This window comes from Plecotus auritus (genome assembly GCF_963455305.1).
Source record: "Plecotus auritus genome assembly, chromosome: 7".
NCBI lineage: Eukaryota > Metazoa > Chordata > Mammalia > Chiroptera > Vespertilionidae > Plecotus > Plecotus auritus.
Genome location: NC_137774.1, coordinates 6913902 through 6941387, shown reverse-complemented (window position 1 = coordinate 6941387; position 27486 = coordinate 6913902). Strand labels below are relative to the sequence as shown.

The window sequence follows — 27486 nt, the reverse complement described above, 5'->3', positions numbered from 1 at the left end:
GCTGAACCGGGATTAGAACCCAGGCACTATGGCTGCAGAGCATATGCAGTTAATGCCCATACTGCCTCAAAGAACAAATGTTTATTGAGCAATTACTGTGTATGCACATGTTAAACACATACCCCATTTATTGAGTTTCTGCTTTTTGCCAGACACTAGGGAGGGCATGGAAGATAGAGAGATAAACAAGGCATTAACCAGACATGTATTTATTTACTTATTTCGAACCAACTGCAATTCTGATGGCTCTTTGAAGAAGAAAAATCACAGGGTGCTACTGAACATATAGCAGGAGGTCCTGGCATACTTCACAGGAAGCCAATTTTCAGGTATGGCTTCAAAAATGAGGAGGAGTTTTGTGAAAACTGGGAGGAGGGCAATGCACAGGTGCAGAAAGAACATTCCAGGCAGGGGGATCAGTAAGTCTGAATACCCTTGACATAGATAATCCTGGAAAACACTCACACATTCTCCCTGAATTCACTCACTCCTTGGTTCTTGACATACTTTCTACCTCTGGCCTCTCTCCTCATTGATTTCCTTCCTCTCTCTCCCTACTTTCATTTCTTTAGCAGGTTCCCTTTTCTCTGCTCATTTCAGAAAGCGGCTGATCCTCAGGGCTCTGTCCTGAAACCCATGTTTTTATCACTTTAATTCTTATATCATCCACTCTGTGGATTTGGTTGCTGTCTAGACACTGATGAGAACTCCTCTATATCGGGGTCCCAACTCTGTTTTGAGAGCCAGTTCTTCAGAGTCTTACAGGCATCTATCTTAACCTCCACCAGCCCCCAAAGGAAGTCATTATCATCCCCCTGTAAACTGTTCTTTCTCATGCTCCATATAAATGGACTAAACCAGAAACCTGAGCATATTCTTTGCAATTCCTTTCATTTTAGCATGGATTTTCCCCCAATGCAGTTCTGTGAATTCTGCTTTCCAAGCTTCTCTCACATGTGACACTTTCTTTCAATCCCCACCGCCATTACCTCGTAGTGCCACCTGGGGCACATGTGTAACTGAACTGAAGTACCCCTTGCCCACACATTACCCCTTCCCCATTCCCCACATCAAGAATGCAGATCTGATGATGTCATAACACTTGTACACTTACACTGTCCTTAGGATAAGATGGGGACACAGGCCTCCATGCTCTGACTGCCACCTACCACCATGTCACCCCACTTCCTGTCACTCCTACATTAGCTATATTCTCAACTATTGGTAAGACCATACTCTTTTTTTCTTTTTTTACCTCTAAGTCTTTTGCTACTCTTTCCCATTCTTGCTGGACTATCTCCTACCCATCCTCCATGTCAGGGCCCTTTCTATTACTCTGTATCTTCAGTCAGATTATTCAATTATGGCTCCATAACCCAGTACTCCCCCCACCCCCAGCATTGCATTCATCGCATTATATGAAATTGCTTATTTAATTATTTGTGAATACAGGGCACATCTCTCTGTAGCTTATCATTACTGCTACTTAGGCACGTAGTAACCATGCGATGGACACCTGTTAATTTACATGAATGGATGCTATAATCCTCAGAGTCGCATACTTGTAATATCACAGAATAACACGAGCTTTTGGATGAGAGGCAAGTTTGAATCTAGGGTTGTCACTTATTTGCTGTACTGGTTTTGACAAATTAACTTCTTTGAACCTCAAACTGAATCTGTAAAATAAGCATAATATATCCAACTCATAAGGTTGTTGTGCAACTTTATAAAGTCTGAAAAGGACTGGACACATTTAAGTGCTCAACAAATGTGAGCTTTTAGCTGATTAATTTAGTGCCTTATAAAGCGAACTTACAGCAAATACCTCTGAGTTCGGAGAATGCTGGTGCGATCTGGCATGGGGTCCTCCTCTCCCTGCTACTTAATTTCTTGAAGAGCTCTCTTAATTTTAAATATGATTTTCTGTAATATCTTATCTAATCTTCCAAAGAAAATCCACTCACCAGGAGTCACCATAGATACCACTTGTCATTCTTATGTAGAATTGACTTTTGCTCACAATGGTAAGTCCCATTTATTGGTTAGTCATGTCTTGGTTTCCTGTTGCTGCTGTAACCAACTGCCATCAACTTGGTGGTTTTGAACAAATGAAAGTTATTACTTTATAGCTCCAGAGACCTGGAGTGTGAATCAGCCCAGTGGGCTAAAACACAGTGTCGGCATGGCCGAGTTCTTTCTAGAGGTTTAGGTGACAACCATTGCTTTGCCTTCCCATCTTCTAGAGGTTACCTGCACTCCTTGGCTCAGGGTCCCCTTCAAAGTCAACAATGGCCAATCCAGACTTGCTCAGAACACATCCCTCTGACATTGATTCTTCTGCTTTCTTCTTCCACATTTAAGAACTCTGGCGATTCCAGTAGGCTTTTCTGGATGGTTCATGATAATCCTCCTTTCTTAGAGTCATTTAACTAGTAAGCTTAATTCCACCCACAACCTTAATTCTCTTTTGCCGTGTAAGGAGACATCTTAATAGGTTCCAGGGATTAGGATCTGAACACCGTTGGGAGGGTATTATTCTATGCTGGGTACTGTACTCAATGCTTTACTGACACAAACCCAGTTAATGCTCCCAGATGTACTATGGGGTAGGCATTATTGACCCATTTTATGGATAAGAAAAAAGAAGCTCTGGAAGACTTGCTTTCATTGGCCATTGGTGGAACAGGGTGTCGGCCTCTTTCTGCTGCCTGCCACTGAGTTCTTTGTTCTTTGCTTGAGGTCCTGAAGACTCTGGGAGGGCCCCTCCTGTTTCTGTCTTCACTCATCCTGATCAGACACTGACCCCAGAGGTTTGTTCAATTCACTGTGAAGTGAATGTGTCTATGTTGACACTCAGCATGTTACCTGAGATGCATTTTACTCACCCCATCCTGGAGCAACAACACAGGAGAACCCACATACTTAAGTCAACTCCCATCCTATATCATAAGAGGCTAATATACAAATTGTCCCTACCGGCAGGAGTTTGACCAACCGGGAGTTAGACGTGGCCTGACCATCAGGGGGCAGTGTGGAACATGGTGGGCAGCAGCGGCGGCAGGCGCCTGGGGGAAGGGAGCCACCCCCCTTCCCCCCCCCCCCCGCCCCATACCTCCCTCCCCCACCACCCAGCAGCCCAGCAGTCACTAGGGACCCTACCTGTGCATGATTTTCCTGCACTGAGCCTCTAATTTTCAAATAAGAAGCATGCATATCCCTTGTACAGAAAGACAAAAACTCAAATCTATAATTTGTGAAGATGAAAGCAATTTTACAGAGTGTAAGCAGAATGATTGTTTTGAAAACACACAGGGCTTCCCTGAAAAGGCTCCCATTTCTTTTACTTCTTAATATCAGTATAATATTGGAAGATCTCTTGTATGTGAATGAAATTACTCCCTTCTTACATACTAAGTTATGCTGTAAATGTCATTGGCATGAATTTCGATGCATTTGACTCATTTATGGAGGTGTTTAAACCCTGCGTTTCATGAATCAGATGTTACTGTGTTAAAAGGGTACACGCCAATAAAATGCTAGGTCTCAAAAGTAAAAAGAAAGACAGGAAATACATAAATTGGTTTTACTGAGTGACATCTTACAAATCCCGCTGAAGAAGCCCCTGCATGTTTTTAAGTGTCAGGAAATGCTAAATCATATTCCTGCACCTACCAGGTAATTCTGCAGACTAAATGAAATTCCCAAAGTTCAGTGGTGTTGCGAGGTAACTAGGCATCATTGAAACTTCCTCTCTCCCTCCCAGGGCATTGAGATTTCTGTTCTAATTCCTTTATCAAAAGTTTCCTTTCCCATGGGGCTCCAAGCTTTGAAGACAGACTTTGTTTGAGTCCCTGTTTCCTGTTGGAGCTACAGGAGGCAGAGAGAAGAAAGGGAGTCGGGCTCACAGCTCTTCTCATGGAACTTGCAGACAGGTTTACTCTTTACTCCATGTTAACCGAGTAGAATGATATTAAAGTCCTTTTCTTTCTGGGTTTTTTTGTTTGTTTGTTTTGCTTTTTCTTGAGGGAATGAGAGAGAAATAATGTCTCATTGCACTGGGAAATGTACAAATCCTCTTGGGATAACAAACATAATTCATTCTCACTCAGGCAACTGGTGAGGTCACTTCCTGGTTGCTGAGCTTATAGGTTCTTGCATCCATTGCATCCCCTGGGGTTTCATTAAAAATAGCCTTCTCATAAATCTGTCCCTTTTAATTAGGATAATGCTCAGAACTTTCTTAGGGGTTGTTTTCTCCCTTTTAGAGCAACTTTATTATTCCTTTCTCTTTAATCTTTATGTTGATGAGAATCACTCTTACTTAGATCGGTACTTGGTTTCACACTCTCTCTCATCCTAAAATGATGACGCCTATAAAATATGTGTCATAAGGCGAAGGGATCTAAAATATATCTCAATATTTGTCTTTACTGTGGTTCTAAAACTCTATCCATATGATCTTATATGATGGCTACTCTCGGAGTTACAGCCACTGAAACCTGGTGTGGTTGCTTATTAAAAGAAAAATCCAGTTTATCCCAGTTTCTACTGTTATATATTTCTGAAGATTATAGCTGGGGCCATTCTTACATAGAGCTGAGAATGTTAGCATAACTATGTTATGAGATGGAAGGCGCTATCAAATCCCCCCTTTGCAAAATATCTCTGCATTTCCTGCCTTAGAGACTGGCATTTAGTGCTGATGACCTTGTTCTTCAGCTAATAAAGATTATTAGTATTTAGTGCATATTATGTTTCCTCATTATGTATATTGTTTCGTGTATACTAAGTTATGTTGCTTATGTTTATTATTGAGTATATTTTATGGACACTTGCTATTATAAATATCTTACATGAATTATATCAGTGAGTCCCCAGAACAACTCTATTAAAAAAGTATTCTTGCCCAGCCGTCATGGCTCCGTGGTTGAGTGTAGACCATGAGATCACAGTTCCGTTCCAGGTCAGGGCACATGCCCGGGTTGCAGGCTTGATCCACAGTGTGGGATGTGCAGGAAGCAGCCAATCAATGATTCTCTCTCATCATTGATGTTTCTCTCTCTCTTTCCCTCTCCCTTTCTCTCTGAAATCTATAAAATATATATATTTTAAAAAGCATTCTTATCATGTTCATCCAATTTCACTAATAAGGAAACTGAGGTCCAATAAGAACCAATAATGGACCCAAAGTCACAGAGTTAGCACAGATAAAAATCAGGATTTCCATCCCAGCAGCCTCTTGTTCATTAGGTGGTACAGCTCATATTTAAGGTACTGGTTTCCAGGAATCCTCAAGGAAAGAGTAAGTACCAATAAAAAGGCAAGTCACTAAACTATTATTAGTGATACTTAATAAAGCTTTCTGATTTGATAATTTACGTGCCTAGGATTGACACACAAGTTAGAATTAATTTATCAGCTTCCCTAGCATTGCCTTGGGAGACTGGGTTAGAATGAAACAGGATGTAATTGTGAGAAGGAGGGTGAAAAGAGCGGGTGGGGTGGAGGGGAAGGATGGGCTAGATTATCGCTCCGCTCGGGAAAGGGCCATTTGGAGGGAGAGCCACACTGAATGTGTTTCTTGGAGCCAGGGGAGAGAAGCATCGAGATAGTGAATGTGTTGTGACGTGGGGGGAGGATTTGCTGCTTAGAAAGGGAAAGAGAAAGCAGGCTGGTGCCAAGAAATGATTCTCCCTCCGGCTGGTCTTTTCCAGCATTGTTTTAATTTCTCTCCATAACACTGACGCACTGACAGGCCGATAACTCACTTTGCGCTCTCAAGTGGCCTCAAATGCGTTTAGAACTACAGAGCCGTGGAAGAATGTTTATGGGACAAAATGATACGGAGAAAGTATTTACTTTGCCTACAAAGATGGTAGAATTAGGGTCTGTCAGTGACTCAATGGTTAGATGACTGGGTGTTATCTCTTTAAATGAGTATAGGGTCTAATTAAAATTCAAATGCAAGTCCAACCGACTTTTGTGTGTGTTTTCTTTATTTAATATACACTCTGTTATGAGCCATTTCTGTAATTGTTGAGTCCTAAACCCTAGAGAAGTCACACATTTTACTAAGTCTTTTAATCTTTCAACCCACTGGCTCCTTGGAAAAGTTCAGAGTATGAGTTCCCTTATGTTATCAAAGAAAACCAAATTTAAAACCGTCTGCAATGGCTTTTCCTGCCTGAGTGATCGCTTATCTAACCCACTCAGTTCCACTTTCGCTTTCTCCCGCGGTTAGGATTGAGCCAGTCCCCTGGTAACTGGCTTGGTAAAGGGGAGACTTTCGCCTGGGCCAATGACGAGGTCTATTTAAATAGCTGCCAAGTTTCCTAGTGGATCTTTTCTACAGGCAGGGACTCTTTCTGTTATTATTTTGCCCAGATCTGCCTGACTCTCTGATGCTTGTGGTATAAAACCAAAATGCTCTACTGAACGCTGACAGGAGCTTGCCAGTGCTAAATTTCCTTTCAAAAGCGGCCAATGTCTCAGCCTGTCTCTTTAAAAAAAAAAAATCCCTCCTAATTTCTTAACTGCTGAAAAGAGCAGTAGTGACTGGGGAAAACAAACCCCATGCGTGTCTCCCTCTTCCCCCTGCCCCTTTAAGAACCGGTCCTGTACCCAGTCACCACCTTCTGACTAACTGAAAGTCTGATAAATTCTTGAGTGGGAGGGAAGGTGTCTTTGGTTCCATTTTTCATGATTATTCAGCCAGACATTCCGAGAATGGGGGAAAGGGCATTCATAGTTGTAACATGTAATGATGTTACAATGGATATCCCAGCCACTTCCAATTTCCTTCCGTGTAACCAATTAGCTCTGAAATGGGTAAGGTAAAAAAAAAAAAGCTAATCAATCACATCAATCATGGGTTAGGCGTTGGCTACCACAGTTACTGCTCTAAGGTCAGGTTTCTAGGAGAGAGATGCACACACGTGACAGTAAACCCACTTCCTTCCCTCCCCTCCTTTAGCTATTCTGCGCAGAAGTACTGGCAGCTGACAGCTGTTCAAACAGCCCCCTTTCTCCTCCCAGTTACAGGCAGTGCTGGGGTGGCTGGACACTTCCCACCATTCTGGGGGCTGTGGATGGTAACCCTGACAGGTAACCAAAGCTACTTAAGAGGCCTGTCCCCTGTTCAAACAAAAGCCAGCGTGTGCGATCTGACCTTTGATCAGAGAGCTGGGTGTGGCATATAAACATGCTCTTTCCAATTTCATGTCAACATGGCCATCCTTTTATTTTGATGTAGGATTAATGAACACAATTGCAATATTTAAAATGCAAACAGTGCTTATTGAGGACTCACCGTATGTATGCCAGCGACTGGCTTAGACTCTGTTGACAAACGCACGGGTCGTCAGACATGTTTTCAACTGGAAAAGTCCCTGTGGATGTCCCTTCTAAAATCTATGGCAGCTAAGGGACCCTACGCCAAGAAGGGACTTCATCTTCGGTGAGGGAGGCCATTACCAATTCCAGAGGCATTTTTGTTTGTCACACCTGGGGAGAGGGTGGAGACCAGGGATGCTGGGGGTCATCATTTATTTCATCTGGTCCAAGAAAGCCACCCGCCCCCTCCCATAACACAGAATAATCTGGCCCAAATCATCAGCAGTGGTGAGGCAGAGACAAAACACCATAAACAGTGAGAAGAGGGTAAACATACCAGGCATTTCTCTAAATACGAAAGTTCTTTTTTTTTTTTTAACAGGGATTGCATTGAATCTAGGGATTGCTTTGGGTAGTATGGATATTTTCATGATGTTGCTTCTACCAATCCATGAACATGGTATATTCTTTCACTTGTTTATATCTTCCTCTCTTTTTTCAACACCTTATAGTTTTCCAAGTATAAGTCTTTTACCTCCCTGGTTAAGTTTATTCCTAAATATCTTAATTTTCTTGTTGCACTGGTAAATGGGTGTGTTTTTTTGTTTGTTTGTTTGTTTTAGTTTCTCTTTCTGAGAGTTCATTATTGGTGTATAAAATGCTATTGATTTCTGGGTAGATGAGTGGATAAAAAAAAGCTGTGGTACATTTACATCATGGAATACTACGCAGCAATAAAAAAGAAGGATCTCTCACCCTTTGAGACAGCATGGAGGGACCTGGAGAATATCATGCTAAGTAAGCCAATCAGAGAAAGATAAGCATCACTTGATCTCACTCCTAAGTGGTATCTAATGAACAACATAAACTGATAAGCAAAATAGATCCAGAGACTTAGAAGCATGGAACGGACTGACGAATTTCAGAGGGAAGGTGGGGGTGGGGGAGTGGGGGGGTGGGAGGGTGGGAGGGTGGGTGGGGATAGAGTAACCAGGGAACTTATATGCATAACACATGGACACAGACCATAGTGTGGTGAAGGCCAGGGAGGGGTGGGTGTGGGGCGGAAGGGGTCAATGGGGAAAAAAAGAGGGGGGCATCTGTATTACTTTAAACAATAAAGATAAATTAAAAAAAGGAAGTTCTTTTAGAAGAATAAAATCTTGTATTGATCTTTAAGGACAGAAGAGGCCATACGTGGGCAGGGATAGGGGATAATTTCGAGCTCTTTCTAAAGGCTCTTACCCTCTGCTTTTAAGGACCACACCTGTTGCCAATGAAATGTACTCGCCAACTAGTCCTTAGGATAACAACAGCCACAACCTCAGCACCAACAACTCACCCATGTAGGGCACTTAGGAGCTGATCATTGTGCTAAACAGGGCACTCACATGAACTCCACCATGGCACTGTTGAAGTGGGCACCACCGTCTTCTGCATGGTTTACAGGTGAGGACTAGAGGGGTTAACCAGCGGTCACGTGGTTCCTCAGCTATAAGTGCTGGGACCGTGATTGCAACCTACGTGGTTTGGATTCAGAGTCTGTTCTTCACGGCAAACAGCTCCACCGCCTCATCGGATTCGAGCTGTCGGAACTTTATTTCATCTCAGCGACATTCCAGGTACGTGATCTCGGACAACTTGTTCTCTCTGGGTGTCGTTTTGATCCTCTTGGGAGATGATGTACGATTTGATTTTGGTCGTGGTGTCGTTTAAATGAGTTAGTACGTGGAAGGCATTTATTATGGAAAAAGAGTCAGTTCTCAATAAATTTCACGCATGATGTTGACGATAATTCTCCGCTGTGGCAGGCGCGTTTCGGGGGATCTGGTGGGGAGAGTGTGCAGAGAGTGTGGACTCGAGCAGCGTCGGCCCATGTCCTTTCACCGCCTGTAATTAGCCCTGTGCCTTGACCGAGTTAAGAAGCTCTTTGGGCCTTGTTTTTCTGTCATTCTTTTGAAAGATTTTGCTAAATGGGAAATGACCTTTTGGAAAGAAAATTTTCCTGTAGAAATGCACAGGACAGCATCCGAAATAAATCAGCAGAAATGAAATTTTACACGTTGTGAGCCAGCTGGGAGTCATAATTACCTAGGAGCGTTCCGGCTGTCACCTGGTCTGTGCTACTGCAGTGGATTTTATCCTTTTGTGAAATCATCTTTTGGGAATATTGCCTCTTATACTTGGATGGTCAGTGTGCAGTCAGGAAGACATTTTGCATGCTTATGGTACATCCGTGTGTGTGTGTGCACACACATATGTGTGCATGGGGTGTACACGTGTGTGTGCGCACGGGTGCCTATAAAGAGGCTTATGCACGCAGAAAACCAAAGCACAGGACCAAGACTTCACGGATCTTGTCTGCTGGAGCAGGTAAGCACAAACCCTTTTAACAGGTGACCTAAAGGGGGCGCGGGGCAGGGAGAGCTGGCTGTGCTGATGGTTTGAGAGCTCATCAGCTGCCAGAGGGTGCACGTGATGTGGCTGGAAACCAGGCGTCTGTCAACAGTATCCTGGGCTTTTATTATGAAAATGTTGTCCGTGACCCAGCATCTGTCCTGTCTCAGATCACTCATGTTTTCCTACCGCTTGTTCCGCTTCCACACCATGGCTTTTTGCTCTTGAAAGTGTTTAAATAGAACTGTCTTTCTCTCTGAATGTGTATCTTCAAACAAGGTCCTTTTAGGAACATAAACTGTATATCATTGATTAGGGTGGACGTGTATGACTTGGAGTCAGCCTGACAGGCAATTAAAAGACACCTGGGAAGTCACTGATTAACCATGCTGGCTATTTTATGAATCAGTTATTGTGGCGTGAAGAGTGAGGACTATGACAAGTTCACGTTCCTTTTGGGTCATTAAGTGCTGCTTTGATGTACTGACTGTTCCCATCCCCCCCCCCCCGCCCCCCAAGAAAAATCACAAGACTTTCCCACACCAATACAGGGAATAGGTTACCAAGAAGGTTGGATCATAGGATCAGTCTCTGTTATATTTTTATTAATATAGATATATTATGGTTTTGATTAAAGGGCTGGCATTCTGAAGTCTGGTTTAAAATTTTTTTTCTTCTGTGTGTGTTTTGTTTTTGTTTTTTTAGAAGAGGAAACATGATTTATAATTTTTTCTATGCCAATGCCCAAGGTTTAGAGAAAACCCATGAATCACCTTTGTAATGTATGTTGGGGTTGTTTGAGGAAAATAGCCACATTATTCTGCAGCCTCTAACTCGTTAGAGACTTTGTCAAAGAGTGGACCAGTGCTGTGCAAAAGAGGTCATTGAACTCCGACATCTTGGGTTTCTCTGTCAATGTTTTTGTTTTGTTAGCCTGTCCTCTACTGCCTCTGCCTCTGAGCCTAACCAGGAGTCAGAGAAGGCATCAGACTCAAGAGGGAGGTGCCCAGAGTGTCAGATCTTCCTGATAATATGGGTTCTTGCTTTTCCCAAAACTCTAATTAAGATTGATTTCTTGTCTTCCTGTAAGAGTCCATCAGGGTGAATGGCATCAATCCCCATCACCAGCGGAGGTCCAGGTCCCCAGACACCCCCTGCTACCCAGATATGTACACGCCTCGCTCTGCCTTGGTTCCCTTACCCTTCAAACCCTCCCGCTCATGCTGACCTGTGGAATCTTACACTGCCCTCAGTTAAACTCCCTGCATGTTAACTCTTTTCTCTGAAGATTCCTCTTATATTTTTGCTTTAACACAGGGCTTCCCAAATGTCAGTGTTCCCAGAAGCACCTAGAATGTTTGGGAAAGCACAGGTTGAGGGGCTCTAGTCCCCAAAGCCCTGATTCTTTAGGTCTGTGGTGGGGACCCAGAATTTGCATATCCAATGTGTTCCCAGGTGATGCTGATGCTGCTGGTTTGGGGGCCACACTTTGAGGACTAGTCCTCCAGTGGAAAGCTGGCCCCTCATGTCACTGTTTTCCCTACATTCTTCTCACATGATGGCTGTTGTTTCAGTTTCCAAGTACAATTATAATTTACAATGGTTTTGGTGTTTGCTTTCCTGTTTTCACATCAGTCCTCTTCACTCCCTCCTCAAGTGCATTAGAAAGCCACCATATTATGCCATCAGCAGCACCTTTTGTGGTGGTTTCAACCAACCTTTTTTTTTAAAAAAATATATTTTATTGCTTTTTTTACAGGGAGGAAGGGAGAGGGGCAGAGCATTAGAAACATCAATGAAAGAGAAACATCGATCAGCTGCCTCTTGCACCCCCCCACACTGGGGATGTGCCCGCAACCAAGGTACATGCCCTTGACCAGAATCGAACCTGGGACCCTTCAGTCCACAGGCCTACGCTCTATCCACTGAGCCAAACCAGTCAGGCTCAACCAACCTTCTAATCACTCTCCCTTCTTCTTCAAAAATGTTAGCATCTGGACAGCGGTCTTTCTCTCTTCTGTTATATCTGCCAGTATTCTTGGTGTCTCACCATCCGCATACATGACCCATGACCCTATCACTGTTCCTGTCACCTCATCCTCCTTTATCACTCTCTTCCGCATTCAGCTTAGATTCCAGACCCAAGAACTCTTTCAACTTTTGCTATATTTCCCCTGCACAACGCCTCGCCATGGCAAAACCCAGCTCTGTCTATTCTGGGCCTGGGCCCAAGAAAACTGATACAGCTGGAAAAACAAAACAAAAAAACAGAGTCGTGCTGCTGGTTTCCACCTTGAATATATGATTTTTAAAATCCCAAATGGGCTTTTAGCACAACTGTAATGCAATTACCTCTTTAGATAACCAGTAACTGGATAGTTGAGACAGACTCAAAATCTCAGACAAGATGCAGAATAAAATCATGTTTGCAAGTTGGGATTTGGAGTCACACATACCTGGGTCTAAGCCTGTCTCAAACTTTCACCAATTGACTGCCTTAGAGCAACATGGTTAGTTGTTTTATAGCTTTGTTGCCTCATCCAGAAAATGGGAAACGTGATAGTTTATACTTCATTTTGGTGTGTGAAGAGTAAATGAGGGAAAGCATCTCAAGTATTTAGCAGAGTGCCTGGCCACCAGCAAACACGTGGTAAATATTAGCTATTATTATTGTCAATAATGTCATTGAACTTATCCACTACACCTTAAATTTTACCAAGGCAGACACATCTTTGGAACATAGGAGTAAAGTGTTCACAAATACGGATCCTTCTTTCTATATTTCTAGTTTTTCCAATGCTGGTTCCTATAAAGGTGTCTCAGTGAGTGTAGGTGTATGTTGTCACAGCACGGATCTCATTGGCTAAATCAAAAGGTTCAGTTACTGGGATGCTCTGTAGACCAGGAGGGAGACAGTCTGTCAGCACGTACAGTAGATGAGTGTTTTTCCTGGAGTAATTAAATGTTCTCCAAGTCCAGCTATGCCTTCTCCCCGACCTTCTAACCAACAGAGTGAAATGAAAGCAGTTTGGAGGCAGCAGTAATGTAGCAATAAGTAAGTTTCTTTATTTAGTACACTCTGATTTCCTAAACAACCATGAAGAGCTCAGTTCATGAAATGTAGTGGGATCATTAGGGGAGAGCTGACAACAGGTGCAATGCTTTGTCTCTAGAATTCAGTTCACTACAGACACAGATTATTTCTCAAGTCAATTAATAAATGACATAGGACATGGGCTATAGGGGCAGCTAAGAGTGAACAAAAGTCTGGTCAGAATATTTTAAAAAATTAACCAGGAAAAATAAGACAAATCAAAAAAACATTAAAAGACAAACCACAGGTAAAATTAAGAAGTGTCACCATCAGGAAATCCCCATTAGAGATGGCAAGAGATAGATGAGGAGGTAATGATTAGTGATAATGGCTATGGATTTACTAATGGCCGTTCTCTATCTGTCCCTAATGCGACAAAACCATAAACATCGAATTATACTGAGTTCAATGTCTTGGTAAAAGGCCCTTGTTTATTCCTTTATACTTTCAAAGAGCAAATATTTTTTATTTTTTATTGAATTTATTGGGGTGACATTGCTTAATAAAAGTATGTAGGTGTATAATTCTATAATAAATCATCTGTATTCAAGTCTCCTTCCATCACCATCCAAAAAGCAAATATTGTATTTGAGCAAAGGTTATAACATTGGGATCACTGTGGATAGTTTGTTAGGCAGCAGATTTTCTCTTCAGCGACAGATCCTTTGAAATAAATCACCAGCTGACAATTGTAATGAAGTTTAAAATGTCACCAACTATAACTCATGGATATAAGGTGAAAAATTCCTGCAATGTACAAATGCCTCTTCTAGACCCCCCCCCCAAAAAAAAGGTAAATAACATGCCCAAGAAATAATAGGCCAATGGAGGAACTCATTGTTATTCAGAACAAATCTTTTTTTTAAAAGAGTTTAAAGTGAAGGAGAGTTTATTAGGGAAGCAGGGAGACAGAGGGTGGGCTACTCCACAGACAGAGCAGCCCCTCCCCAGTCGGATGTACTTCTTTCACTGAGGTTCATTTAATCGAGGGGTAGGGCATTCCATAAGGGGGAAGAATATTCATGACTTTTCCAAGAAAGAGGTGGAGACTTCTTGGAAGAGCACCATTGGCCATTGTATATTCTTAGGTGGGCTTTTCTGGATAATGCAAGGACTTTCCCAGCTATAAATGGTGTCTGAGTGAGTGTAGGTGTGTGTTGTCACCATGTGGATCTCATTGGCTAAACCAAAGGATTCAGTTATTAACTCCATTTGCCCCACCCCCTTCCATAATTTTTTTCTACTTTGGGGTATGTTTTTATTTTACATATAGTTTAACTCCTAGATAGCATTATTGTTATGTAAAGTCAATATTTATTTAGACTTATCCATACAATTACTGTGGGTTTTTTAAAATTCTTTTGTTTTATGCTTCTAGCTGGGGTGACATATCTTTTCTTTTCTTTTTATTTTACTGTTTTCTTTTGGTTTTATTATTTTATTTTATATTTCCTTCACCATTTATGCCCTCTATGCCCTCTTCCACCTCCACCCAGTGCATCACTAGGACTTAGCTACCTCCAGTAAATTTCATGGTCCTTGTAGTTATTTACCCTTCTCCCCCCACACCTCCTAAGTGATCAAAATATTGTACAAGACAGTGCAATTAACCACTCATTTCATGTCAATGTAAATAAAATGTTTGTGAAAAAAAACATTTTTATTTTACAAACAAAATGTTAGTGCGAAGAGAGGCCCTGGTTTTCCTCTTTTTTGAGATGATTTCGAGACAACTGTGAATATTCTTTGATATTGCAATACTCAACAAGTGGTCATTTGAAAGTTATTTGCAACCTAGAAGCCGCAACCCTATCAATGAAAGTTTTGTGCTGTTATACTGAAAGTCACTGCTCTGTCCTGCACTTGGAATGTATCTTTTTCTTTTGCATAATTCTGCGTCTTTGTGCATTGGTCATTTAGAAAATGACACATTTCATTCCATAGTATGAAAGTACAATATTTGTTAACATTGCCATCGAAATCAGCGAGCATTTTGACTGTTTCTAAGCTGCATGTTCACAGTGGCCAATATAAGGCTTCCAAAATTCCAGTGTTCTCATGAAAGCTCAACTTTTATCACCGGCAGGTAATGCTGTCAGTTTAATTCCTTGAACTGACAGCCATCCTTTGTTCGTTTTTCAAGAAAATGCCTGCCAAATACCAAAGTCTGAATAACCGCAGTTGTCTGTCAGTTGCTCTTTCAAGTAAAAATAGTGTTCCCGGAAAAAAAGCGCCCGCTCAGTGCATCACTCAAAGGCTTGCAGGCGCGTAAGACAACCCTGTACTTCACTAAGCAGCGTAGTGTTTCAGAAATGTTTCCTATTCCACTGCACACGTTAACAAAAATATGTGTACAGATTGGTGGGAATGTAATAAAATGAATGCATTTAATGTTTCCTCAAGACTGTTCTTAAATGAAACTGGTATTCTTTTAACTGCACGTGCTTGCATGACCTTGAAAATCAGTGGCTCTGCTTCAATTCCTACTAAGGCACCAGGGGCTTGACTCTCCATGGCTTTTCAACCATTGGTGGAAGACATAGGCTAACATCTTAGTATGATTGCGAACGTGTTTTTATCTCTTGGACCTCCTGAAAGGATCTTGGGATGTCCAGGAGTCTACAAACCAAACTTTGAGAACTGCTGTAATAACTCATTCAGTTCCGTAATGATAATATCCCTGTTTGACAGTACAGAGAATGACATTAGGAGGTCAATCACATGCCTAAAGCCATAATATAGAACCTGCCCTAACCGGTTTGGCTCAGTGGATAGAGCGTCAGCCTGCGGACTGAAAGGTCCCAGGTTCGATTCCGGTCAAGGGCATGTACCTTGGTTGCGGGCACATCCCCAGTGGGAGGTGTGCAGGAGGCAGCTGATCGATGTTTCTCTCTCACCAATGTTTCTAACTCTCTATCCTTCTCCCTTCCTCTCTGTAAAAAATAAATATATTAAAAAAAAACACACACACACACAAAAAAAAAACACAAAAACATAATATAGAACCTGTAGCTAACAATACAGTAGTATGCATCCTATGTGTCCTATTAAATTGATTTTTAGAAATCATAGTCAAGAAGGTGTTTCTTACAGAAAACTATGCTGATCAAGAAAATGATGGTACTTTTTGTTATAAAGCTATCAGGCTGAATATGAAACATACATGAGCTTTGGAGTCAGAAAAACTTGAGTGGAACCAATCTGCCTTTTACTACTGTGCGTGCCTAGGGAAGTCCTGCATTCCTCTACCTTATTTATGTGTATCCTCCAGCGTCAGCACATGGCCCTTCAAATAGTCCAGTAGACACTCAAATACTAGGACGTTAGATTTGCCAAGGACATTTTGGGCTGAAGTAAGCACATTTTAATTTCCTTGATGTGTTGGCTACTTGAGAAACATTCACGGAAGTCGGAGGGATTTTCACAGGTTTCTGTCCAGGGAAGTTTAGTAAGTGGTCATGGATATGGACAATATGGAATGGGAACCAACAAACAGAATACATGTCAATGTAAACTTAGCTCTTCTCTTAGACATTTTCTTGTTTCATTACCAATACATTTGAGTGGAGTCTCTTACGTGGAAGATGATATCTCGAATGACCATTTATCTATTTACACACTTGTAAGATTTTTAAGGTATTCATCATTTTCAGTCTCTTAACTATTTGTCAATTAACCTCAACAAGCAAGTCTCCTTTGATATAGACACAAATATTTGCTTCCTTTTATTTTCTATGCAACTTATTCTCTCATTTACTGGGTGAATATTTCCCCATTTAAAAGCATTTTTCTACACTTGAAATGATATGTTCTTTAGTGTGGTTAGTTTTTTAATGCACACCCCTTGCATCTCTACTAGACTGTAAGCTCCTTGGAAGCAGAAATTATTCTAGTGTGTGTTCAACATGTTACTGTTAGCGCTGCCAGAGTACCTGAGACATAACAGTTGTTCTATACATATTAGTTGTTGAATTAATAAATGAGTGGATTAATAAACAGCTTGAATTTAGGAAGTGACATTACATCTTTTTGGCCCCCTTAAAAATGCATTCAGTTCAGAGATGTGTATATAACTTTATAATTTATTCAGATTTATCAAACTGCTAATACCTGCCTGGAACAAAGTCTTTGCTTTTAAAAGTTGGCCACAAGTAACTTTTCCCAGAATGGAAATTTTAATAATTAACTTTGATTCATACATCTGTTCAACATATTTGTATAAAATGGTGCATGCATTTCAATTTTTTAAATGTTCCTTAAAGTCACATTTTAGCATGTGTGAGCTGGTATTAACTACTTGCAAATCACCTTCTCTATGCCTAAAGTTACGGCTACAATGACTTTATGGACAGCATCTGTCCCATATATTTTTAAAAACATTTTAAAGGAAAGATACTGAGTGATGAATGAATTGGGAGAGTACCTGTGGTTGAAAAAAGAAAGATAAAGAAGCCAATTGTATACAGGAAGGATTGAAAACAGTAATAAATTTGTGTAAATAGATATAGCAAAATGATGCAAAAAATAAGGATGAGAGTTAAACCATTATTTTCAATGGTCCAGAGCCAAAATACCATGTAAAACAGACTCCTAGATTGGCAGATTTATGAAAGTCATAAAAACTTGTGACCATGAAGTTGTTAGAGGGAAAAAAAAGATCTACACACCATTGACTTTGATTAAATTCAGGATTGAACTGAACTGAATCTCAGAGGGGAAGAGGAGTTTTGTGGTCCAGTAAATGTCTCCATAGTATTCACAAACTCTATTGGCCTTTCTGTGAAAGACAGTTCCTGGGAGATGTCATTTTATCACCCACTTCCTTCCACGGATAGTAACTAAGAGCTGATACCTCTGGAATGTGAATTTCAGGCCAGGCCCTTCAGTTTCAGTATTGACTATCTATCCCCATCTTAGACTGGAACCCCCCACCCCCATAATTTCTTGCTTGAATTACTATGCTAGTCAATATGTTGCCTGCTTCTGCCCATCCTACTCTACTACAGTTTATTCTGGATACAGCCGCCAGAGGAATCACTTGAACCTATAAGTCAGATCATGTCTCGGCTCTGCTAAAACCTTGTGACTGTTTCCTGTTCCACTCACAGTAAAATCAAGTCTTGTCAATGGCCTTTGAGGTCGATGTGACCCTACCCTCCATTCTTTCTTTTCTTTTTAATCCTCACCTGAGGATATGTTTTTATTGATTTTTAGAGAGAGAGGAAGGGAGAGAGAGAAACATCAATGGGTTGCCTCCCAAAGTGCCCTGCCCAGGGAAGGAAGCCGAAACCTTTTGGTGTATGGGGGCGATGCTCCAACCACCTGGGCCACCTGGCCAGGGCTCCATTCATTCGTTGATTCCATCTCCTTCGCCCCTGAATATCTTGGCCTCCATGTTTTTCCTCAAACCACCGGGGCACATTTTCAACTTAGATCCTCAGCCCTTTTCTCCACCTCGGATGCTCTTCTTCCAGATCCCTTCATGGCTCATTCTCTGACCTTTGTAACATTTTGTTCAAATGACACCTTTCCCAAGAGGCCTGCCCTTAGGAAAAGCTAACCTGCGCTTTTCAACCTCCCCCAGGCATTCCCATTACCTCTTAAACCGCTCAATCTTTCCTTATCACCCTCTAACGTGCTAAATAATTTACTCATTTATTAGTGTTTTGTCATTGCTTTCTGGACCTCACCAGAAAGGGAGTTCAAGAACAGGGAATACATTTGCTCATGGATGTGTCCCTATGCTTAAAACAGGGCCTGGCACAGAGCACGCTAAATGGGCGTTCAGTATGTGTTTGGATTATGTTGCCGAATTCTCACAACCACTCTCTGGGAGGGTGTAGGACTGTGATACCATGTATGGTTTAGATACAGCCGTGGGCAAACTACGGCCCGTGGGCCGGATCTGGCCCACGGAGCCGAAAGAGCAGAGGGTTCTCTTGCTCTCCCCTCCGCTCCTTTACTTTGAATTTATATTAGTTCACACAAACACTCCATCCATGCTTTTGTTCCGGCCCTCCGGTCCAGTTTAAGAACCCATTGTGGCCCTCGAGTCAAAAAGTTTGCCCACCCCTGGAACTTTAGAACCTGTGGTTAGCTTTCTTGACTTCTCATTGATCTTAATATTAATGTAGAAAATTCACATGCATGACTCCAAATGATTGCCATAATGTAGTTTTTAATGAGAAGATTTGGATGATAGTTAAAGGAAACGGTTACAACATGAGATAGCTTGATTTTCTAATTATTTGTTGCCACAAATGGATTTCAAATTCCTGCGGCCAATGTGCCGCTGGTATACATTTTTGCTTTGAAAATTGTTAACACCGTGATACAAAAAATTTCCCTTCAAAACATGATCATCCATCTTCCATCTCTGTTTACATCTGAGAACTCCCATCCATCACGTGCATGGCGGCTGCGGGCCTTTGCTTCTTGAGCCTCGAGCGAGCTGTCGCAGTTGTGGGACACGGAGCCTCTCATTCCAGAGGCGGAAGGTTGGCAGTAAACATCGTCTGCAGAGGGCACTTCTGCCAGGAAAGGGCTTGTTCCTGTGTAGTCACTGGTGTTCGAGACTCTTGGTTATGTCACATCAAAAGCCTCCAAGTACTTAAGTGTCTTCATCAGGAAATAAACAAAAGCAAGCTCAGAGGCAGACCTAAAGGCCGGTCTCATAGTCTAGAATGAGGGAGCCTGCCTGGATCGGTGCTTGGTCCAGGAGATGAGGAGGAAGCTTCTGAGCAGCTGGGAGCACCCTCAGGGGAGACGCCGCCTAATCGGAGGACCTGGTTATTTTTCTGCTTTTCCTTTCCCTTCTCTTCCTCTTGGTTGCACGTAAAGATTCCGTGGCTGGCTGGCAGGCCAGAGAGGCTCATGGAATTTTCCTAAGTTGCTGCCAGAAAGGACAACCTCTGTCAAATGTTTCCCAATCAAGGGAATTTTGAGGAAAAAATCTAGGAGCAGCTTCCCCTGCTAAGAGATCCTTGTGGGAGTCGAACATCACCAGAATGGTTTTGGGGAAGAAGTTCTAATCCAGACAAGAATTTTTATTTGTTGAGTAAGAGTAGGACAGAGTCCAGGGTCTTAACCTGGGACCACACCCTATGTGTTCAATTTAATTAAGTCAATAAATGTCTTAAGAATTTGGAACAGAGCAAATACCCAATAAATATTAGCTATCATCAGGTAGTATTCGTTTAAACCCTAATAGTGTGCTAGGAGTTAGGAAAAGCATTATTTAATTCTCCCAACAACTCTATGCAGGCATACCTCAGAGCTACTGCAGGTTCACTTCTAGGCCACCTCAAAGTGAGTATCCGTCACGTGGCTACAGTCACATGGCTGTGAGCTACAGATTCGGATGCATTTTGTTTGGTTCACAAATAAAAATATTTGTGACTCGACACTTCGAGTCAGAGCATACAGTGTCCATCCGATGCCGTCGTCATCACGTCCTACTGTGTACTGTGCTGCCCTCCAGTCATTTCTTGCTTACCTTTCTTGCTTCTGTTTTCGACACCTATTTGTTCAGGGCCTCCTGTGCGCCAGGCGCTGTCCTAAGGGTGAGGGTGATAGCTGTGGGCGCCACAGAGGAGAATAAATGCACATACTTTTAAAGAGTTTGCAAACTCCGCTGTAGCACATCTCCTCCGTTCACAGTCGGGATATAGAATGGCAAATGTCTTGCAAATAAAGACGGCACTAAATATGTACTAGTAACCTCTCCTGTATAGAGTGAGCACCAGGTTCTTTGAGTTTCTCCACAACGCCTCCTAAACTGAAGTCACAGGTGGCTGCCTCCAGTCTAATTTGGGAAGCACCAGAAAACATGTTTGTCCTTAAATTGCTTCAGCACTTTCATGGACAGCCCTGAAAATCACCTCAAAAGTTTATTCCTTCTGGTTAATGCGTATCTCTGGTACTGCAATGCTGGCATCCTTGTGAAGAATGTTAATGTTGACGTAGTAGCCATCTTCTAGCTAAATAATTTGCATAGGTATAGAATTCAGGCGTCCTCAAACTACGGCCCACGGGCCACAGGCGGCCCACCGAGGACATTGATCCGGCCCGCCGGGTGCCGCTGCCTGTCCTGCTTAGCAGCCGACTCGTCCTAGGCCCGCAGTGCGCATAGGAATTTGTTCATAGTTGTTTTTTTTTAAAACTATAGTCCGGCCCTCCAATGGTCTGAGGGACAGTGAACTGGCCCCCTGTTTAAAAAGTTTGAGGACCCCTGGCTATAGATAGTGAGTCTAAGGATTTAATCCCCGCATGGTAATTATAAAACCCCATAGTCATAAATTGGTTACACGTGTATTTACAAGACACACCCATCTGATGGCAGAATGAGGTGGGAAACATCACCGGCTGAAATTGGGAAGCAGAGCAGCTGGGAACACGCAGTGGAGTTACCATGTAGTCAGGCATGATGACACCCACGAGGGATTTTGTGGGTTCCCTTTGTTGGGGCCACGTGCTTTTCAAGGGGACAATGACCAGGAGTGAGTCAGGTAGATGGGCTGCATGGCTTCCCTTGGCAGCTGGAGATCCATTCTTCCCACAGCACACCCCGCTCTGTGCCTCCAGAGGGTGACCTGTGTAGCCTTCATCTACAAGTGTCCTTGTCTTCCCCCTGCCTCCCGGGTCCAGGCCATGGAGCCACCAGCTGGTGCTCGGGGGGCGGGAGGAGAGGGAGAGCAGCTGTAATTCCACCAGTCGGCTCCCTGCAGATCTGTGCTTGGAGACACGGGACTCCTCTCCTAACGGCCATGCTCCTCCGTCCTGGCTGACGGTTCAACCAACAGCTGCTTATTTTAAGTGCCCTGCTTTAAACATGCTCCATGGTCTGGCATTTAAAACTGCTTTTGCAAGTAAGAGGGGTATTAACCGCAAAGGCACAGGTAAGACATGATCATCCTAGATTTGAAGCTGGAGTATTTAAGTGAGGAGTAGTTGGGAAGGTGAGCACATTTCAATGGCTGAGTAATATTAATCACATTGATATATTGTAGTTTCTTGAAATCCTTTATTACCTCACATTTAAGATGGTTCCCCCTTTTTTTTTCACTGCAATGATTACTATAGACATCAATGTATTTTGTATAAAATTTCCCCTGTACATGTTGATATTTTTGTCTTGATTACCAAAAACCATGTACATACTGGATTAAACTATAAAAGCACTTAATGAAAAATTCCAAAAATATTTCACTTTTCTGTTTTTGAAAGCAGTGCCTGGGTATTTTACTACACCCAGTTAGAAAAGGGTATTATGATTTTGTTTCAAACAAAGTATTAAGCCCTAACCCGTTTGGCTCAATGGATAGGGCGTCGGGCCTGTGGACTGAAAGGTCCCAGGTTTGATTACGGTCAAGGGCATGTACCTTGGTTGCGGGCACATCCCCAGTAGGAGGTGTGTAGGAGGCAGCTGATCGATGTGTCTCTCTCATCGATGTTTCTAACTCTCTATCCCTCTCCCTTCCTCTCTGTAAAAAATTAACAAAATATATTTTTTAAAAAGTATTAAGTAATAGATTAAAATGTCATATTTTAATTTGCACCTCTATATTTACCAGGTCCTACTGGGTGATCGTTTCGGTATTTTATGTCTGAATTTTATCATTTTACAGTTGGCTTTTGAATAAGTCATGAGGGATTGGGTCATGCTGTGATAATGTCCTGACTCCCAAAATATCACACACAAACATTGATTTCTCCTTTATGTAAAGCATTTTGGATGGAAGTGCTCTCTTGGGAACTGGCTGTTCCCAGCTTGCATGTCCATTATCTGGAACCCAGGACCGCCGGGTGGGTGTGCTGGGGAGGAGCGGGTCCCACGCAGGCTTTTCAGTGCCTGGGCCTGCAAGGAACACTCTTCTCTTTTTCTCCAGCCCCCTGGTCAGAAGGAGTGAGGCCCCCCCCCCCCCCCCCCGCCCCCTCAGATAACAAGATCCTCGAGAGGAGCAGGATCATTCTGAGCACCTGCAATCCTGCCGGAATTCTACTCTTCATCCGTTGACTAATAAGCAATTAAGATGCACAGCCTCTTTGGGTCAGAACAGTGGTCGGCAAACTCATTAGTCAACAGATCCAAATATCAACAGGACAACAATAGAAATTTCTTTTGAGAGCCACATTTTTAAAACTTCTTTTAACGCCACTTCTTCAAAATAGACTCGCCCAGGCCGTGGTATTTTGTGGAAGAGCCACACTCAAAGGGACCAAAGAGCTGCATGTGGCTCGCGAGCCGCAGTTTGCCGACCACTGGGTCAGAACATTAGCCTCCAACTTTCCTTTGCTGCAGACTTTTTTTTTTTTAAGTTTGCTATTTTCGTTTGCATGTGCCCCAAGTACTAAAATGGCTTAGGAAAAGTCAAGTGTCCTTATATTATTTGTAAAGAACACGTCAGAGGAATGCACGTCAAACCTGGAGTATTTCTTTAAAAAACTCGATCCTGTCCTGAAGGAGGGGAAGGATCTACTCCCAACAGCTGCCTGAGGGGTCACGAAGGAAAGGAGGGAGGTATAGAAAACAAAAGTGCTGAGAGCCACCTTAGCCCATTAGCGAATCTGGTGTGAAGATGAGCCGTTCAGGCGCCTAACCGTTCCCACGTCTCTAGAGCTTGCTTTGCTTGCCGTATGGCTAGATTTCCCCAGGAGATCATTTCGATGCTGCCTTCTGGGAGGATCGCCCACACAAGTGAATTAAAATATAAGCTAAATCCAGCTTTGTTCAATGTGCCTCCACCCCGTGTCTCTCCTCTGCTCCCCTTCCTCCGTCCCACCCACACCCCCGGGAAAAAGGGCGACAAAATGACTTTACTCATGCTGCAAGGTACATGAGCTTGGACATCTCTACGAACTTCCTTGGCATCTCTGCTGACTAACCACGAGGGTTGCATTGAAACATGAACAGTTAATAAAACCCTCCAATAGCCGAGGCTCTGCGCCAAGCCAGGCAGGGAGTGTGACGCAAGCCTTGGTATTTCTGTATTTCAGGGGTAAACTTTGCTAAGGTATTTCCCTCCCATTCCTTCTTCCTTAGTTTCTTGCAATAAACATGTTATTAAAATTAACATGTCATCTTCCTGCAAAATGTATTAGGCAGGTCAAAATCACATGCCATTTTTTTTTTTTTTTTTTTAATGAAAACAGCAATTTCGGCTGAGATAGTCCAATGCGTTTATTCCGGGTTCTTTTCCTGCAGATTTTGACCTAGAAAAATTTTAATTAATTTAAATTTAGATTGAACTCTCTGTCTCTGCGATGGCTTTCCAGTGCTTCTTTATGTAACCTCTCCCTGATTTCCATTGCTGCGGCAGTTTCATTTGCTGCTGAGCTGCTAGAGTTGGAGTAACCAAGGATCAGATGTCTCCAACCTGCTTCATAAATGCACCTCCTCACCGACTCAGTTTTGCTGAAGGAATGAGTGTTTAAATAGGAAAAAAGGAATAAAATCTCGATGGGGCGATGATTCATTCTGGTTCCTGTGAACTTTTACCCAGTAGAGCCAGCTGATTTAATGGGAGTTATCTGCTAGTAGGAGGTGTAGGTAGGAAGATGGCAATGTCCCTAATAAGATGCAATTCATTAGTAGCTAAGTCTTATCGAATCAATTCTCCTGAAATATGCTCCAAGCATTCACAATATTAAAAGGAAAGTGCCGATGGTTTATTTTTTTATTTTTATTTTTTTTAAAATATATTTTATTGATATTTCACAGAGAGGAAGGGAGAGGGATAGAGAGCTAGAAACATCGATGAGAGAGAAACATCGATCAGCTGCCTCCTGCACACCCCCCACTGGGGATTTGCCCGCAACCAAGGTACATGCCCTTGACCGGAATCGAACCCGGGACCTTTCAGTCCGCAGGCCGACGCTCTATCCACTGAGCCAAACCGGTTTCGGCCCGATGGTTTTTTAATGGAAGAAAATCAAAGCTGAATTTCAAAAGCCTAACAAAACAGACAAGAGAGGAGAGGGAAGGCCTCAGGTATATTTACTTCGTCTTCAGAGAGGAGCCCCTAGCCCTGTGACTGAGTCCTGAGTGACTCCGGGCGATTTATTATAAATTATTATTAGGCAATTCCCTCTGTGTTGAATGCAGTAGCATCAGGCAGAGTGTTTAATGGGGGGCGGGAAACCACCAGGAGGCGATTAGAACCCTAACCTGGGTAATGCGATTCTGGAAAGACGTTCATGGACTCACATTTCACAGTGAGGAGGTTTAGGAAGCTCATTAAGAGCGAGAATCCTAGTAGGAAGAGCGAGAATACGGAAGTTTGTCAACGTGCCAAATTCCCAAGTGTTTTTAGCTCTTTGGTGGCAAGAGGGGAAGAGAGTTTTGTTCACAAACATATGGCCAATGTTGATAAGATCTAATTATATGTTTGCAGCTGTTTGAATCTGTAAATATCTAAAGTTGGTCAACATTATGTGCGCATGACAAAAGCAGTATAAATAAAGGAAACTAGCTAAAAATTGAAACAACAACAACAGTCCCTTCTGAAGGGAGGAAATTAGGGGCTGAGTTTTCTAAGTGTGACTTAAACAGGATAAAGAGAGGAACAATAATGCTCTCCACACACGAAAAGTTGGCACCTCATTAACAGGAGTTCTGGAACCAATGTTTGTGTCCAGGGAAAACTAAGACAAAATTCTCACCCGTCGGATATCATAAATAAATTTTATCAGTGTTATTAAAGGACTATGTTGGTCATTTAGATCACTTGGATAACCTTTAAAAATTACACGTAGATTTTTGTAGGAGACTCTCATTTAATGATTCTTTAATAGGATGTGACATTTAGATTTACAATCTGTCCAATGAAAGATTATATTCTGCCTAAACTAAATGTGGCTAAATATACAAGAGTGGTAGTTCCAGATGTGAGATTATCCATTTTCCAAAGAATGTATTCCTTACAAGAACAAACAAGGTTACAGATAAGGAGCCATTTGTGTGTTTAAATACAGGGGTATGGATGGGAAAAGTTGAGGGAGTGATGGATGTTGACCATTCAAATTTAAAAAGTTTTAAACAGAAAAACTAGTTAATTTTATTTTTAATTGGGAATAAAAATACTTAAGGGAATAGAGTAACCTATATTTTAATCTTTTGCTCTTAATGTCTCCTACCCAAATCTATTTCCATATCTGAAACAGAGTAAATATTCAATGTACTTGCTGAATAAAGGTAATAATCTTCTTGGGTCAAAATATTCACTGTTACAAGTTAGATGTCTGTTCTTCAATTCTGTTTATACTGTAGCTATCTATGTACGTGTATGCGTGCCTGTGGTAGGGGTATGAAGTACAACCACTTGTTACTTACATGAAAGGGAGAGAAGGAATATTCTGACATGCTTCAGACCATTGGCCAGATGAGGCAGTTCTCTGAAAATCTCTGGGTTTACCTTCTAACTGTTGGCACATGTGTCCTACCAGGCAGAGCCACTTAAAACTTCATGTTAACCAGGTCCAACTGCCATGCCGTTATCAATGCAATTGGCTCACGTGACATTCTGCAGTGTTCAGATGACCAAGGTCACTGAGGATAATGTCACAAAGAACAGAATCACCACGTGTATGGAATAAAAACGACACACACCACATCCAAAGCTGGATACTCAGTGTTTATCTGTTCTAGTGAAACTAACTCTTCTCACCCAATAGGTATGATTTAGTCTTCCCTATGGTTAACTTCATGTTGGTCCTTTATAATCCTACTAGAGGCCCAGTGCACGAAATTCTTGCACAGGGTGGGAGGGGAGGGTCCCCTCAGCCCAGCCTGCACCCTCTCCAATCCAGGACCCCTCAGGGGATGTCTGACTGCCAGTTTAGGCCCCAATCCCTGGGATTGGACATGCCTCTTGTAATCTAGGACCATTGGCTCCTAACCACTCGCCTGCCTGCCTGCCTGATTGCCCCTAACCCCTCTGCCTGATTGCCCCTAACCACCTCTGCCTGCCTGATTGCTCCTAACCAACTCTGCCTGACTGATCACCCCTAATCACCTCTGCCTAGGCCAAGGGTGGGCAAACTTTTTGACTTGAGGGCCACAATGGGTTCTTAAACTGGACCGGAGGGCCGGAACAAAAGCATGGATGGAGTGTTTGTGTGAACTAATATAAATTCAAAGTAAAGGAGCGGAGGGGAGAGCAAGAGAACCGGATAGAACAGCCGGATCCGGCCCACGGGCCGTAGTTTGCCCAAGGCTGGCCTAGGCCCTGTACCCAGAACCCAGGCTTCCCTGTCCTGCTGGCTGTAGGAACCTGGGACCCGGGCTTCCCTCCCTCTGGCCAGCTGCAGGCACCTGGGACTGGAGCAGGCAGCTTCTCCTGGGCCCAGCTTTGTCAGGAAGGACATCTGGAAGATGTCTGGTCTAATTAGCATACTACCCTTTTATTAGTATAGATACTATTCATTTCATTTCCATAAAGGTTATACTACTGAATTGAATTGGGACATAATGGGAACCACAGAGCTTATTTTATATAAATTCTTGGGCGATAGTGCTAATACTTCTTCTAATTTAATATCTTAGGTAAAAGGACTTCCACTTGATAGATTCTACTATAATGGCTCTTATTATATAGACTAGAGGCCTGTTGCACAAATTCATGCACATTGAAAGAAAATTAATTAGAAGGTGCTGGCAGGGC

At 42.5% G+C, this 27486-nt stretch overlaps 1 protein-coding gene across 6 annotated transcripts in view; it reads left to right on the top strand.

Moving 5' to 3' along the window:
* Positions 1–27486, top strand: part of KCNJ2 (potassium inwardly rectifying channel subfamily J member 2) — a 336141-nt gene that overhangs the window by 188347 nt on the left and 120308 nt on the right. For 2 of the 6 annotated variants that reach the window (XR_013961204.1, XR_013961205.1), the window contains exon 1: positions 8689–8957. The exons of the other annotated variants lie outside the window; for them this stretch is intronic. The gene's annotated coding sequence lies outside the window, so the exon portion shown is untranslated. Of the gene's footprint in view, positions 1–8688; positions 8958–27486 lie in introns of those variants that run through there. 6 annotated transcript variants of the gene reach the window in all.